The 12,988-nt window shown below is 50.3% G+C and overlaps 1 long non-coding RNA gene across 5 annotated transcripts in view; it reads left to right on the plus strand.

Annotated features, from left to right (window-relative positions):
- Window positions 1-12,988, plus strand: part of LOC119240763 (uncharacterized) — a 140,475-nt gene that overhangs the window by 69,287 nt on the left and 58,200 nt on the right. For all 5 annotated transcript variants that reach the window (XR_008551050.1, XR_005124185.2, XR_008551051.1 and 2 more), the window contains one exon: window positions 11-179. This is a non-coding gene — a long non-coding RNA (uncharacterized LOC119240763). The remainder of the gene's footprint in view (window positions 1-10; window positions 180-12,988) is intronic.

Genomic DNA, 12,988 nt, shown 5'->3' on the forward strand with positions numbered 1-12,988 from the left:
TGGTCAACAGTGTGGTGCCTTCGCTCATCCTGGAAGGTCCCTTTGTGCTCCCAGCTGGTGACCTCACTTCTTGTCACTCTGAGAAAATAGAAGCCACCAGGAGAGAATGTCCTTAGCTACTCACCTGTCCACCTGCCTACATCAGGACCTGAATCTCCTGCATCTGTCCTGAGGCCGAGGTAACTCTTCTAACTTCTTTGCAACCTTATTTTTAAGAAATAATTATTGAGATATAATTACACAGCATCGAACTCACCTGTTTAAATTATACAATTCTATGATTTGTAGCATCTTCCTCCACTGTGAAACAATCACTATGCAGCAAGTCCTCCTGTGTGGCTGATCCCTATTCTCAGAACATCCTAATTCCAGAACATCTTCATCACTCCCCAATGAATTCCCACAGTCATTAGCAATCACTCCTCATTCTCCCTACCCACCTTGCCTCACCCTGGCAGCCACTAATCTGCTCTCTCTATGGAGAAATCTAGTCTCTAAAAATCTACCTATTCTGGACATTTTGTGTAACTGGAATCATACAATATAAGGCCTTTGAGATCTGTCAAAGTTCATCCATGTCATAGTATGGATGAGCACTTCATTCCTTTTTCATGGCCAAGTAATATTCCTTATATGGATATACCACTTTTCATTTACCCACTTTTTGGCTTTGGGTTTCCACTCTCTGGCTATTATGCACAATGTTGCCATGAGCCTCCATGTACACAATTTTGTATGGCCCTGTGTCTTTATTTCTCTTGGATACACTTAGGATTGGAATTGTTGGCTAGCTGGTAACTCCATGTTATAGTTCTTGAGGAATTTCCAAATTATTTTCTAAAGTCACTGCATCATTTTACATTCCCAACAGTACTGTATAAGAGTTTCAGTTTCTCTCTATCCTGAATACTTGTTACTGTCTTTTTGATCCTAGCCATCCTGATGGGTGTTAAGTGGTATCTCACCCAAACAAACCACAGACCTCATCCCTTCCCAGCTGCTCTTGGACAGCACTGTCATAATTCCCCTATTTCTTCTTAAACAGACTTCCCCTCGGTACCCAACTGCCCCACATCAGCATATAAGCTTCTTTAAAAAACAAAACAAAACAAAACAAAAAGCTAAACTTCCCTCTACTCTTTTCCTCCAGGTACCTTCCTATCTTGCTCCTCCCTTTATAGCTAAACTCTGCAAAAGAATCATCTCTCGGGATTTATTGATTGCAAATATCAGTTTCTATTGTGCATTAAATTACCGTGCCGCTCGCTCTTTTAGTGTTTAGGGAAAATAAAAAGTGAAACTGTTTTTTTTAGCATCAAAAAAAGAGAATTGTCTCAACTTGTCCAATTTCTCTGTTCATTCTTGCTTACACTTGTTCCTATCAAGCTCCCCCACCCAGTCTCCATACCTGCTCTTCTCCAGGTCACTGGTGACCTTGGCATTGCCCTATCCAATTAAACTTTCTCAGCCCTGACGAAGCTCAGCAGCCTTTGACATGGCTGATCATCTGCCTCTTTCTCGACTTGGGTTCCAGAACACCAGTCTGGTTCCCTCTTCCACCGCTACCACCACCTCTTCTCCCCGCTCCTCACTCTGCTTTTCCTCAGCATCTTTCTGACCAAAGTAAGTCTAGGGCTCCTGGTTCCCTTCATTTTTCTTCCCACCCTTTTGGACCTCATCAAGTCTCACAACTAAACACGACCCAAGCACTGCCAACCCCCAGGTTGTAGCTCTAGGCAGACCCTGTCCCCTGAGTGCCAGGCTCCTGTACTAATTGCCTCTTAATAGGCAACTTTGACCCGACAAGTCCCAAATGGAGCTCTTGTTCTTCCCATGAATCCTGCCAATACTTCTCTGCAAGGGCAAAGCCATTCTTTATGTAGCTTGGGCCAAAACCCTGGGGTCAAGGATGCATCCTCTTTCCCTCACACCCCAGCAAAATCTGCCACGCCTCCCAACCTGCCTCTGCAGCCAGACCAGGGCCAAGGGACCATTCTCCTGCTAGGAGGTTGCAGGGGCCGCCTATCCAATATCCCTGTCCTTACCATCATGCCCTGTCTGTTCTAACACAGTGCCAAGGAGACCCCTTTATAACATAAGCTGGGTTATGTCTTTCTTTAGCTCAGAACCTCACAATAAAACCCCATTTTATGAAGTCAAAACCCTTGCAATGGCCTCTGAGGACCTGCAGGCTGGGGGCCACCACCCATCACTCTTGTTTCCCTCCACTTAGCCCTCACTGGCCCTTTTCTGTTCCTCAGACACAGCAGGCATGGCTCAACCTGTGTACCTGCTGTTCCTGTCTGGAATGTCCTTGCTCAGAAATGCACAGGACTCTTTCCTCATCTCCTTTCTGACTACCCAAATGTTGCCACCTCAGTGAGGCCATGTCTGAATGTGCTGTCTGAACCCACAGCCTCCCGGCATTCTGCCTGCTTCCTGATTAATTTTTCTCTTAGGCGTTACCTCTAGCATAGCACCTATTTTTCCTGTTGGTCTGGTTCATTATTTGTTCCCCCAGTAGAAGGTAAGCACTTAAGGGGAGAACATTTAGTCTGTTTTGTTCACTAGCATATATTTAGTCCCCCAAAAATGCCTGTCATACAGTAGGTGCTGAGTAAATGTTGAATGAATGGATGGATGTTAGTCTTAAGTTCTTGCCGCTCTGTACCCCCCAACTGCTATGCCATATATATATATGTATGTGTGTGTGTGTGTATATATATATATATATATATATATATACACACACACATATATACACATAGCCAGCAGATGGCACTGTGACCACAGAAATGGCAGGCTCCCGGCCTCCAGTGTTTTTTTTTTTTTTTTTTTTAATTCTCGTAGAACTCCACCCCCATAGACGCTACTGCTTCAGAGAAAATAATGTGTGTGTGATAATGTTTGTGACTCCCAGGTCAGTCTACTGTTGGTTTCTTGTCTAGCAGTATTCCTGAGAACCCATGAATATTTGAGGGACTCATGATGGTTAACAACCCTGCCTCCCAGGCCTACTCCAGGCCCAGGTGATGAGGTATCTGGAATCAGGGAGCAAGCCTCTGATCCAGTCCTAGCTCCACCTGAGTGGATTTGGTTGGACCCTGGGGAATCTCTCAAGGCGCTCTGGGAGAGGGGTGGGGCTTCCCCACTGGCCTCCTTTCTTTTCTCAGCCATGCAACCTGTCCCTTAGTGCCAGGACAACCTTGAGCCCCTGTGTCCAGCTCTGACAGTTTAGCAGCATCATGGAAAGCCCTTCTCCTCAGGAGGTGAGGAAAGCTAAGACCCCTGGACCCTACGTTCCTGCTGCTTCTCAAGTTAGAACTGGAGGTATGAGCAAGGCCCTGGCTCACACTGGGGTTCTGTTCCTGGCTCTGCCACCTGCCAGCTGGATGATGTTGGCCAAGTACTGATGCTCAGTTTCTTCATCTGTTCAATGGGGGAGATTTAGGGTTGTGAGTGTGGTTAGATGATTGCAGAATAGCTATCTGTTCTGGGGGAGAGTTCAGACTGGTGTCCTCTGTAAGTTTTCTTGAAGGCAGGTAGGGTGAGCATTTGCTGGACACTGCAGTCAGGCCAGGAGAAAGGCAGGTGGCTGCATATTCTCTCACTTTCTGGGGGCTGTGGAGGGCTTTGGAACATGACAGGGACCCAAAGACTTTTCTCCGATGTTCAAGGAGCTAAGAATTAATGGAAGAGACAGGACAAAGCCTACATGAAGAAAAGTTAAATAACAAATATGAGCAGGAGTACAAGAGATGTCAGCAGGCTGCACATGATGAATTACCCAGCTAGTGGGACAGACAGGAAACACGGCAAGTCTGGCACAGAGGAGCGCTGGGCTGTGTGTTCCAGGAAGGCCATAGTAGAGGCTATGGCTGGGTATGGGGCCTTTTTCTAGAAGCTGCCCCTGATGATGGGTCAGGCTGCGAAAGGACAGTGGGGGGGGGTAAGGGGGGGCGTGTGGTTTGCAGTGTTTTCTGCTGCCTGCCTAGTGGCCGCCCAGCTGAGGCCCCTTGAATGGGACATCTCTTGCCAATGATTATAAGGATGGCACTGTACTGCTGTCGTGGACAGAGCCTGCCAGGTCAGTGCCCTGAGCAAGGGGCACCAGATCCCATCCGGATGGGGTGTTCCTCCCTGGGGGTTGTCCTTTACAACTCTTCAGAGGCTGCAGCTCCTATAGGACCTAGGGGGAAGGGGGGGACATCATGAGGGACATTGTTACTCTTCCCAGGAATTCCTATAGGAGACTACATCTATGAAGAAAGCTACTTGCAGTGCAAGAGGAATGGAGCAGAGATGCCCTCCTGGGGAGGCCTCCTCTACCTCCTCCAGCATGCCTGGGGGCCTCTCCCCTTTGATGAAATCTCCCATGTTATGCCTATGGCAGTAGGGACCTGGGGCTGGTGGTCCTGAGGGGAGAAACCCTATAGCACCATCCATCCCGCCCCTCTGCTTTAGAACTTGTGGTTCTCCATCCCTGCCCACCTCCTGTGGAGAGATGCCCAGCCTGCATCCCACTTTCTATGCCAAATTTCCACCTGCTGACCTTCCTCCTTCCTTTCCCCCCTCCCTTATCAGTTCTTGCCTTCCCCAGGGAGAAACTGAGGCAGCAGGAAAGCTCCTGGGAACCCCAGATGCTCCCCTCTCTGACCTTGGTGCTCCTCTGCCTGGCACAGTTCATTCCCTGTGCTTCTATGCACCAGGGAAGCTGCCATCTTGAGTGGCCCTGGAGGTGGGGGGCACAGGCTCTGGTTGGTCTTAGACAGTCCAGATGTCCCTCTCCCTGCTCATGTGCTCGCTTTGCCCAGCTGCCACCTGGCATGAGGACCTTTGTCTGATGGGACCCTCCTTTGGCTGGGGCAGTGGCTGGGAGGTGAGTCTGTTTACTCCATTGCTCCCCAACCCCCATGGCATGAAGTAGAGCGTCACTTAGATTAATTAATCTGCTGCCCAGTCTGCTCCTCCAACCCATCTTTTATTCATGGACAAGCCACGTTCTCTGCTTTACTAGGATGGGGGCATCAATATTTCATCCTTGCTTCGCCTGCCAGCTCTCTGCTCCCTCCCTCCTGTGTACCACTGGCTCTAGGACCCAGAGGCCAAGTATGCTGGACTAGCCAGGCCTGCCCACCCTGCCAGTGCCTTGTTTAGATGAGCCAGGGACCCCACCAGAAGCTTTTCTGAGTGAGTGGGCTAGAGAGGCTGCAGAAGCAGAGCACCAAGCCTGGAGGGAGCATCAGGGCTCAGGATTCCCAGGGGTAGAAGAAGTTAAGGGAGGTAGAATTGGAAGATGGAGGAGGTGGGAAAAGGGGGGTTGTAGGGGGTGGTGGGGGCAGTAGGGGTACTGTAGCCTGCACAGCCAGTCCTGTCCCTGCACTTGCTAGGCTGTTGTCAGGAGGGAGAGGAAGGCTATGCAGTGCCTGATACAGGTCTGGGCACATAGAAAGTGCTCATCCCCCCTCTCCCCCCCTTTAGACCTGTGTGTCTTATTCATTTTTTCCATTCCCAGTGTTTCAGCTGTTGAATGAGTGGCTGGTTGAAGGAAGAAAGTGATATTGTCATTTAGGGGCACAGGTGCACTTTCCACCCAGCATCCCTCCTCCTTCTCACCTCAGGTCCAGGTTCTCTGGACTTCCTCACCTGTGCCTGAGGCCCCGGGCTGATCTTCAGGTCTGGAAGGGCTCAAACAGGGATCCCGGCCATGGCTCTGACACCAGGGTCTGTGCAGGGTCTCCTGCAATGAACCCTCAATACACAAAGTCAAGGGTGATGCAGTGTGTGTGTGTGTGTGTGTGTGCGCGCGCGCGCCACATGCGCACATGTGCATGCATGTACATATGTATTTGGGGGGATTGTCGAGCTTTCATCTGATTCTCAGTGGGATCTATGATCTGCAAAATGTTATAAACTGTTACGTTCTAGACAGGTCAAATCTCTTTTTAATGTGGAAGGAAGAGACTTGACTCTGAGGTTATTTGACCAAGGAGCCATTTCTAAGGTGTGAGTGTGGGAATATGTGCGTTGATGGTGCACAGATGCAATGTGTATGTGACTGTGTGTGTGCATGTATGACTGTGTGTTTCTGTGTGGCAGCATTGGGTGGATGCTCGGGAGACAAGAGTATGTTTCTCTCCTGCCCTGGAGGACTCTGGTCCCACTGGCTGACTGTGGCTGGGGTGGGAGTTAAGCCACTCCAGTGGCCTTGGAATAGGCCATGATCCTTGTTCAGGTGGGCAGTCGCCCTTTTTCTCTGTGCGGGCCTATGGTCCTGGGCACTTGCTGGTCTGGTACCTGAGCCAGGGAGCTTGCTCTGTTCTGGACTTGTGCCAAATGCCCCGCATGCATGGTGGCCACAGGCTGGGCCCTGTGAGGCACCTCCCGCCACTCCTTTCCTGACCTGCAGGACATCTTGCTGCTAAACCCCCAAACACATCCAGACTCCCATCACTACTGGCATTTGCCACCTCCTGGTCTGTGACCCCTCTGCGGCCTCTTCCTGGCCTCTGGCTCCCTCCTGTGTCCCCCAAAGCCTGTACTCAGTTCAGCAGCCTTGGCCCCATGAACCCCACCTGGTCCCAGCTGCTCTAACCCCACACAGGGGTGTTCACATCAGGGGAGGGGTCAGGGCACTCCTGGCTCATTGCTCTCCCCCTCAAGCCTCTGCTGAAATGTCACCACCCTAACTCCTCAACCCTGTGCTTCATGGAGTCATCATTTAATACTGTAAATAAATGAATAAATGGATCCATGAACAAATGAATGAACTCCCCACCACATTACTCAGAGGTTGTGTAGGAGTCATGGGTGATATTTTTCCTCAGCTCTAAATGCTCCCAAATCTTTAGGTCATGTTGAAAAACTGAAATTCTTTCATTCTTTTAGTCGCTATACTTAGTAAGCACCTACTGTGTGCCAGGCAGCGTGCCAGGGGCAGTTGAGACTCGTGAACAAAACAGGGAGCCTGGTTCCCAGTGCTGAGTGTTCATCTTGTGGTCCTGAGGGTCTCCTTACAGATGCGCTGCTGTTTCCCTTTCTGCTCTGCCTGCTTCCAAACCCCACTCCCCAACCCCCTGCGCCCAGAGCTAATTTTGTGTTTTTCTGAGCACTAGTACTTCCCCTCCCGTCTCTCCTTGTTATTCTGCTCTTCCTCTCCTTGTGTCTTGATTGCTTCTAACAGAAAAGGGAAACTCATTACAAGGATGTGGAGTGTCTGGTGGCCACCCCGGGACTCTGGGCACTGCCGACCCAGGTCTTCTCTTGGTGACTGCAGTCTCCTTCCCACTGGCTGTCTCAGGTGCCTCACCTCCCTTTCCAGTGTCTGCCACCTCCTCCCTTCTTTTACTGCTGCTGGCAGCGGGGTGGGGGCTACTTCTCACTCACAAGGCTGGAGATGAACTCCACCACTTTTTCTTTCTTTTTTTTTTTTTTTAAAGATTTATTTATTTATTTATATAAGCACTGGGTACAGTCAGAAGCGCGGGAGGGTGAGAGAATTCACCAGAGCCAGAGCGGGGAGCAGAGCAGGCAGAAGGACCGAAGTACACTGCTGAGGGGAGCAGCGGGCAGCAGGAGAGGTCTGCGCGCCATGTGGGACCCTCGCCTGGCAGCCGGGGATCAAACTGGCACTGCAGAGGCTGCGGGCAGCTTCGCAACCCAGCACTCAACTGCTGCGCCACCGGGGAGGCCTGAGCCCCACCACTTTTGCTTTCATGAAATAACCCACTTGTATGTTTAATGTTAGACTATTATATGCAGTCTTGAAAATGATTTCAAAATTTTTCGGCAGCAAGATGTCCATAAATTACTGCTCATATATGGGTGCATGTGTGTGCTTGTGTGCATGCATGTGTGCATGTGTGTATGCATGCGTGTGTGCATGCGTGTGTGTGGCTCTGACCAGAGGGACCAAGTGGAGTTGGAAGGTCCCCTGGAGATAGGCCTCTTAAATGGAGGACAGTCCCCTGCTGCCACTCCTTATGACAAGCCCCTCTTGAAGAGTCAGTGCAATTTACTCAGCCACAGCCTAGCAGTTGCTGGGCCAGAGGTACCTTCATCACCAGCCTGCCATCTCCTGACAAGGGCCCCTCTCAGGGCCCAGCCTAACCAGTCTGGGGCATCACAGCTTATTCCCAAGTGATGTCTTTGACCCTTTTGTCCTGGACCTTCTGTGAGTCTCACTGTGGCTGGAGTGATTGCTGAGTCTGAAATTTGGTGCCAGGGACAGGAATGTGACATCTGGGGGAGGGAGCAGGAGCGATTGGTCAGAGGCAGAGCCACTCAAGGGGAGATCAGGATATTGGGATGGGGTGGGTAGGAGGAACCAGGCAGAGGTGTTGGCTAAACACTGGGGGAGTTACAGGCCTGCCCTCGGCTCTCTACCTTGAACTCCTTCTCCCTGTATCAGCCTGAGCAACCCTGTGTAGACTATTAGGGGTGGGATGAGGGGTATTGTTACAGGGTAGCCCCGATATAAAACGTGTTGCTTAGCTGGGGGTCCCCACCCGCGCGCTTAAAAGGGACTTAAGAATACTCCACTACAGACACACACAAAAGGTTAATAAAAGGTTTATTTACAAGGGAAGGGGAAATGAGGAAATGTACAACTCAGGGAGAAAATAGGGAAATAAAGTCTTAAATGCATCCTATCCAATCTGCCGACCTGGAAACCCAATGGCACTCTGAGAGCTGGCCAAGAGCCGCAAGCTGGCAGAGAGGCAAAAAGGCACCCCCCAAGGCCCACATGTCTGGTTTTATACCAAACCTGGCTGCTTAACTCCACCCTCAGGTTCCAGCCACCTTCCCTTTGGTGGTGATCGGATTTGTCTTTCCTAATGTCCTGATGGCTTTGGTCTGGAGTGGGGATGGAGTCCACAAAGCCTGCATGGAATTAGCTTAGGACATCCTTTCCCCTGACCGTATGACCAAGAAGGGAGGGGACTTTGACCTGAAGGTCAGAGGCAGAGGTGCCCTCATGCTCGCCCACACCCCCTTTATTCCCTGTCCTGTCCCCTACCCTCAACATACCCCCTGGTTTAGGAAGAGGAGCCTACAATGGGGAAACAGCTTCCTTGGTGTGGCTGCTAAAGCTGCAAGGTATGGCCGCCTGATGGGTTACCAGACTTTGAACTAGTTAAGTAACTTCTCTATGTCTAAGTTTTCCCTTCTGCCCAATGGAGATAATAACAGTACCTGTCTCATAGGGTTATTGGAAGGATTAAATGAGTTAATCCAATAAAGAATTCATCATAGTCATCAAACAAGTGTTAACTGCTATTATCATTTGAGGAGTTCTAGAAGGTTCTTACCACTCCTCTATCTTCCCCATACATGCGTAGCCTGAAATTCCCCCTCCACTTATTCCTTTGGATGGTAGTTCTTCCAATGTTTAAAAACAAACCAAACCCAAAACACAGAATAACACCTGACAACACAGCATGAGGCCTATGAACAGGGACATGGGGCTTGGCTCCAGGCTTTGTTTGCTGTGTGACCTTGGGCAGTTCCATAGCCTTGCTGGGCTTTGATTCTTTCTCTTTAGATAACAACAGATGCACCTGTAAGTTTCTCGTAAAGACAAAATGAGATCAAGTATTCTGGACACTTGGCATGGGGTGAGAGGTCAAGAAATATGAGCCTGTGGTTTTATAAGGCACCTGCATGCATCATCACATCCTATTCTGGTCTCAGGTCTGAGGAGGCAGTTGGCCCTTTGCAGGTGAAGAGACTGAGAATGAAGTGACATTCCCAGTTGGACTGGATCTCAGTCCTCTTGGCTCAGGCTGGTGCTCTCCAGGGAGGCCTGATACAGGTGGTGTGAAGGGGTAATTAGGTGCTTTGCTCTTGACCTGAAGCTGGAGGGATGTGCCATAGGGAGTAAAAGAAGCCCAGAGGGGTGGTAGCAGCTGTGAGAGTGTGTGTGTGTGTGTGTGTGTGTGTGTATGTGTGTGAGATGGGGGTGGGAGGTGGGGGGGGGACCAGGAGATAGAATGAAGTTCCTTCTTCTCAGCTTTGCCCCAGCCCAGCCCTGTTCTCTGAAATTGTGAGGGCCCCAACCCCCACCTGAAGCTCCTAGGGCCTGGCCTCTGGGCTTGGAGAGCCCTGGAATAAAGCTGTCTGCAGGACTGAAAGTGGGGTGCCTGCCCCCTATCCCCTGGGGTGTGGCCCTCTCTGATGCCTCCAGGCCTCAGGAAGGAGAGAAACTGGACCCAACCCAGGAACAGCTTTAGACATGATCTCATATTTTACTGAGATTGTGAAGGGGGAGAAAGACAAGTAAAAAATAGCCCATCTGGACTGAACAGGGGAAAAAGCAATTTCCTTCTGAAATTTCTTTCTGATTCTTAAAAGATGCAATTTAGAAATGTCTTGGTGGCTCTGACTGGGGTATAGGCCAGCCCACCTTCAAGACACTAGGGTGGGGGTTGGGAGAAATTTGGGGAACAGTGGGCAAGAGCACCAAAGCCTAGCTGGGGTTCCACCTAGGCCTCAGGACAGGCCAGCGGTATGTGGTAAGGGGGATGGTGTAACAGGGAGAGCTGAAGATCAGGGGTGGCAGGGATTGACCAGAGAGAGGAAGAGGGTCTGATGGATGGAATGTACTGGAGGTTGGAGGTGGCCCAGCACCTAAGGGAGGTCCATGCTTTGGAGTCAGCATCTGAGGAGATATACTGGCTAGGTCCAAATCCAATTTGAAGGACAACAGATTCTAATGCCTTTTCTGGAAGGCCCTCTGGGTCCTGGGTAATCAGCTGGTAATTTGGAGGCTTTGTCAGAATTTGCAAGAATACCTGGGGACTCCTATGGGCTGGAAAAAGGGACAGGGGCCAGCCTAAACCTCAGGGTTCCTATACTTGTTGTTTGCTAGGACTATTCTCCACCTTCCCCAGAAGACTTAGCCTGCTGCTTCTGTTTGCAGTGATGCAGCCTGGCATAGCTCTGAGGCGTCCAGCTTGGTGGGCAGGCTTTGGCTAGGGCAGAAAAGGAAACTGAGACTGGCACTGTAGGAAACTCCTGGGGCTTATCCTTTCCCTCTAACCTGATGCTCAGCCCATGTCCTAAAGCACCAACCTATTAATGAATCCATCAACCAACCCAGTCCACGAGCTTGCAGTCAAACCATCACCCCTACTAACCAATCCACCAACAAGACAACCTGTCAGCCAGTCAGTCTGCCAGCCAACCAGTTCACCAAGCAACCTGTTTTACCATCTCACCAGCCCTCTAACTAGCCTATCAACCAAGTCACCAGCAACTCATTATCCCATTGTCCAATCTGGAGATAGAAACCACCCAGTGCTATTAACAGGAAAGGTTTAATATAAAGAATTTTAACTCTAACAGGAGATGATTTACTAAGATGTCTACTTACTGTAACTGGAGATTGTATGCTTACTTTAAAGAAACACAGAAATGGTCGATCCATGATCTCTGGAGCATCAGAGGAAGGAAAAAATACCAAAGTGCCTTGCCCCCAGAACCCCCAGGGGCTGACATTACCACCTTGTTTAGGGAAGGTGCAGTGGGACCAATGGATGGCAGAAGTATTTGCCAGGGTGCCACACTGGTGGAACTCTCTGGGAAGCTGTATGCCATGGGGTGCCTAACTGCTGAAGCCTAGAAGGGAGGCTCTGTCCTCTAGTGGGGTTTCAAACCCCTTTCCCAACAAAGCTTAACAGAGAGTTAGCTGGTAAGGGAGAAACATTTAGAGTCCAGTCATGATCACAGTCCAGGCCATGAAGATCTGAAGCAGAGAGACAGGAGGTTCAAAACTGGCACCCATTCTCCCTCTACCCCACCAACCCAGCAACCCTCCAACAGATATACCAGTCCATCCACCCACCTACCAGTCAACCCAACTACCTAGTTTTCTTGGTGCCAGCCTGCCCTAGGCACTGTGCCCAGGGCTGTGAAGACACACACTCCACTGTGGAGCAGTCAAAGACCTTTTAGAGCAATTTATCCAGATTGGAAAGACATATGCAACTCGGGCATATGACCAGCTAAGGGTCTCCAGGCACCTGTCACGTGGGTGACAGCCCTTTAATGGACAAACAGTGGGCAGAGTCATGCTCTGAAGTTGTGGGAGTGATCCCCGCGGCCTGATGGTTCAGGTCAGCTTTGGAGTGGGGGAAGTTTTGGAGAATGAGCGGAATGGAACAAGGCAAGTGGAGACAATCTCTGGCATCGAGGCAGATTCAGGGACATGGAGACTTCAGCGTGAAAGGACTCAGAGTGGTGGGGGCGCCCTTCATACCAGGTTGCACTGGCCGAGGGGTGAGTCTCCATCTCTGCCTGTTGATGGGGAGAACCATCATTACGCTGGGAGGAGATACTAATCATGTCACTGACTTCCTTTTTAAGTGATGGGCAGACTTTTTATGGAAGGGGGCTCTTTCCTTTTCCATCAAGAGATAAACTGGGATAAAAAGGAGCACCCTACCTCAGGCAGACATCAGGAAGAACTTCCAGTCCAGACCAGGGGGAGCCTCAGGAGTCTGATTCTCTGTAGTCCTGAAAGAAGAGACTGCTGTCCGTCTGGGCTGGCTGAAGTACTGACCGGCTCAGAGGCAGGGGAATATCCACCATGACCCTTCCTAACTGTGTGGGCAAAGGGTCCCCTGTGCTCCTCAGGCTCCTATCAGCCCAAGTGCCATTAAATGTCTTGGAATAAAAATCGGACTTCAGAATCAATTGAGGGAGAGAGGTTCTCCCAACATTCACCAGCGAAGGTAATTAAATTCCGATAGGAGAAGATGGAGCCCTGTGACGGGGCGGAGGGGGCAGCGTGCTGGCGCCGGGCTGCTGAGCAATGAAATCACGGGCGTGCGCAGCCCAAAGCTGGCAGCGGCACAAAGGAAATTGGAGCAGTCAAATATTTCCCTCCTCGTTGAGTTCCATTTACATGTTTATAATAGAGGTTCTTAGGCCCTAATGAGAAGGCTGCTCATTGCAGGGAAGAGGATGATTAAGGCTCTGCCAGACG

The sequence above is a fragment of the Talpa occidentalis genome, unplaced genomic scaffold (assembly GCF_014898055.3).
Source record: "Talpa occidentalis isolate TD23 unplaced genomic scaffold, MPIMG_talOcc4v2.1 talOcc4.12, whole genome shotgun sequence".
NCBI lineage: Eukaryota > Metazoa > Chordata > Mammalia > Eulipotyphla > Talpidae > Talpa > Talpa occidentalis.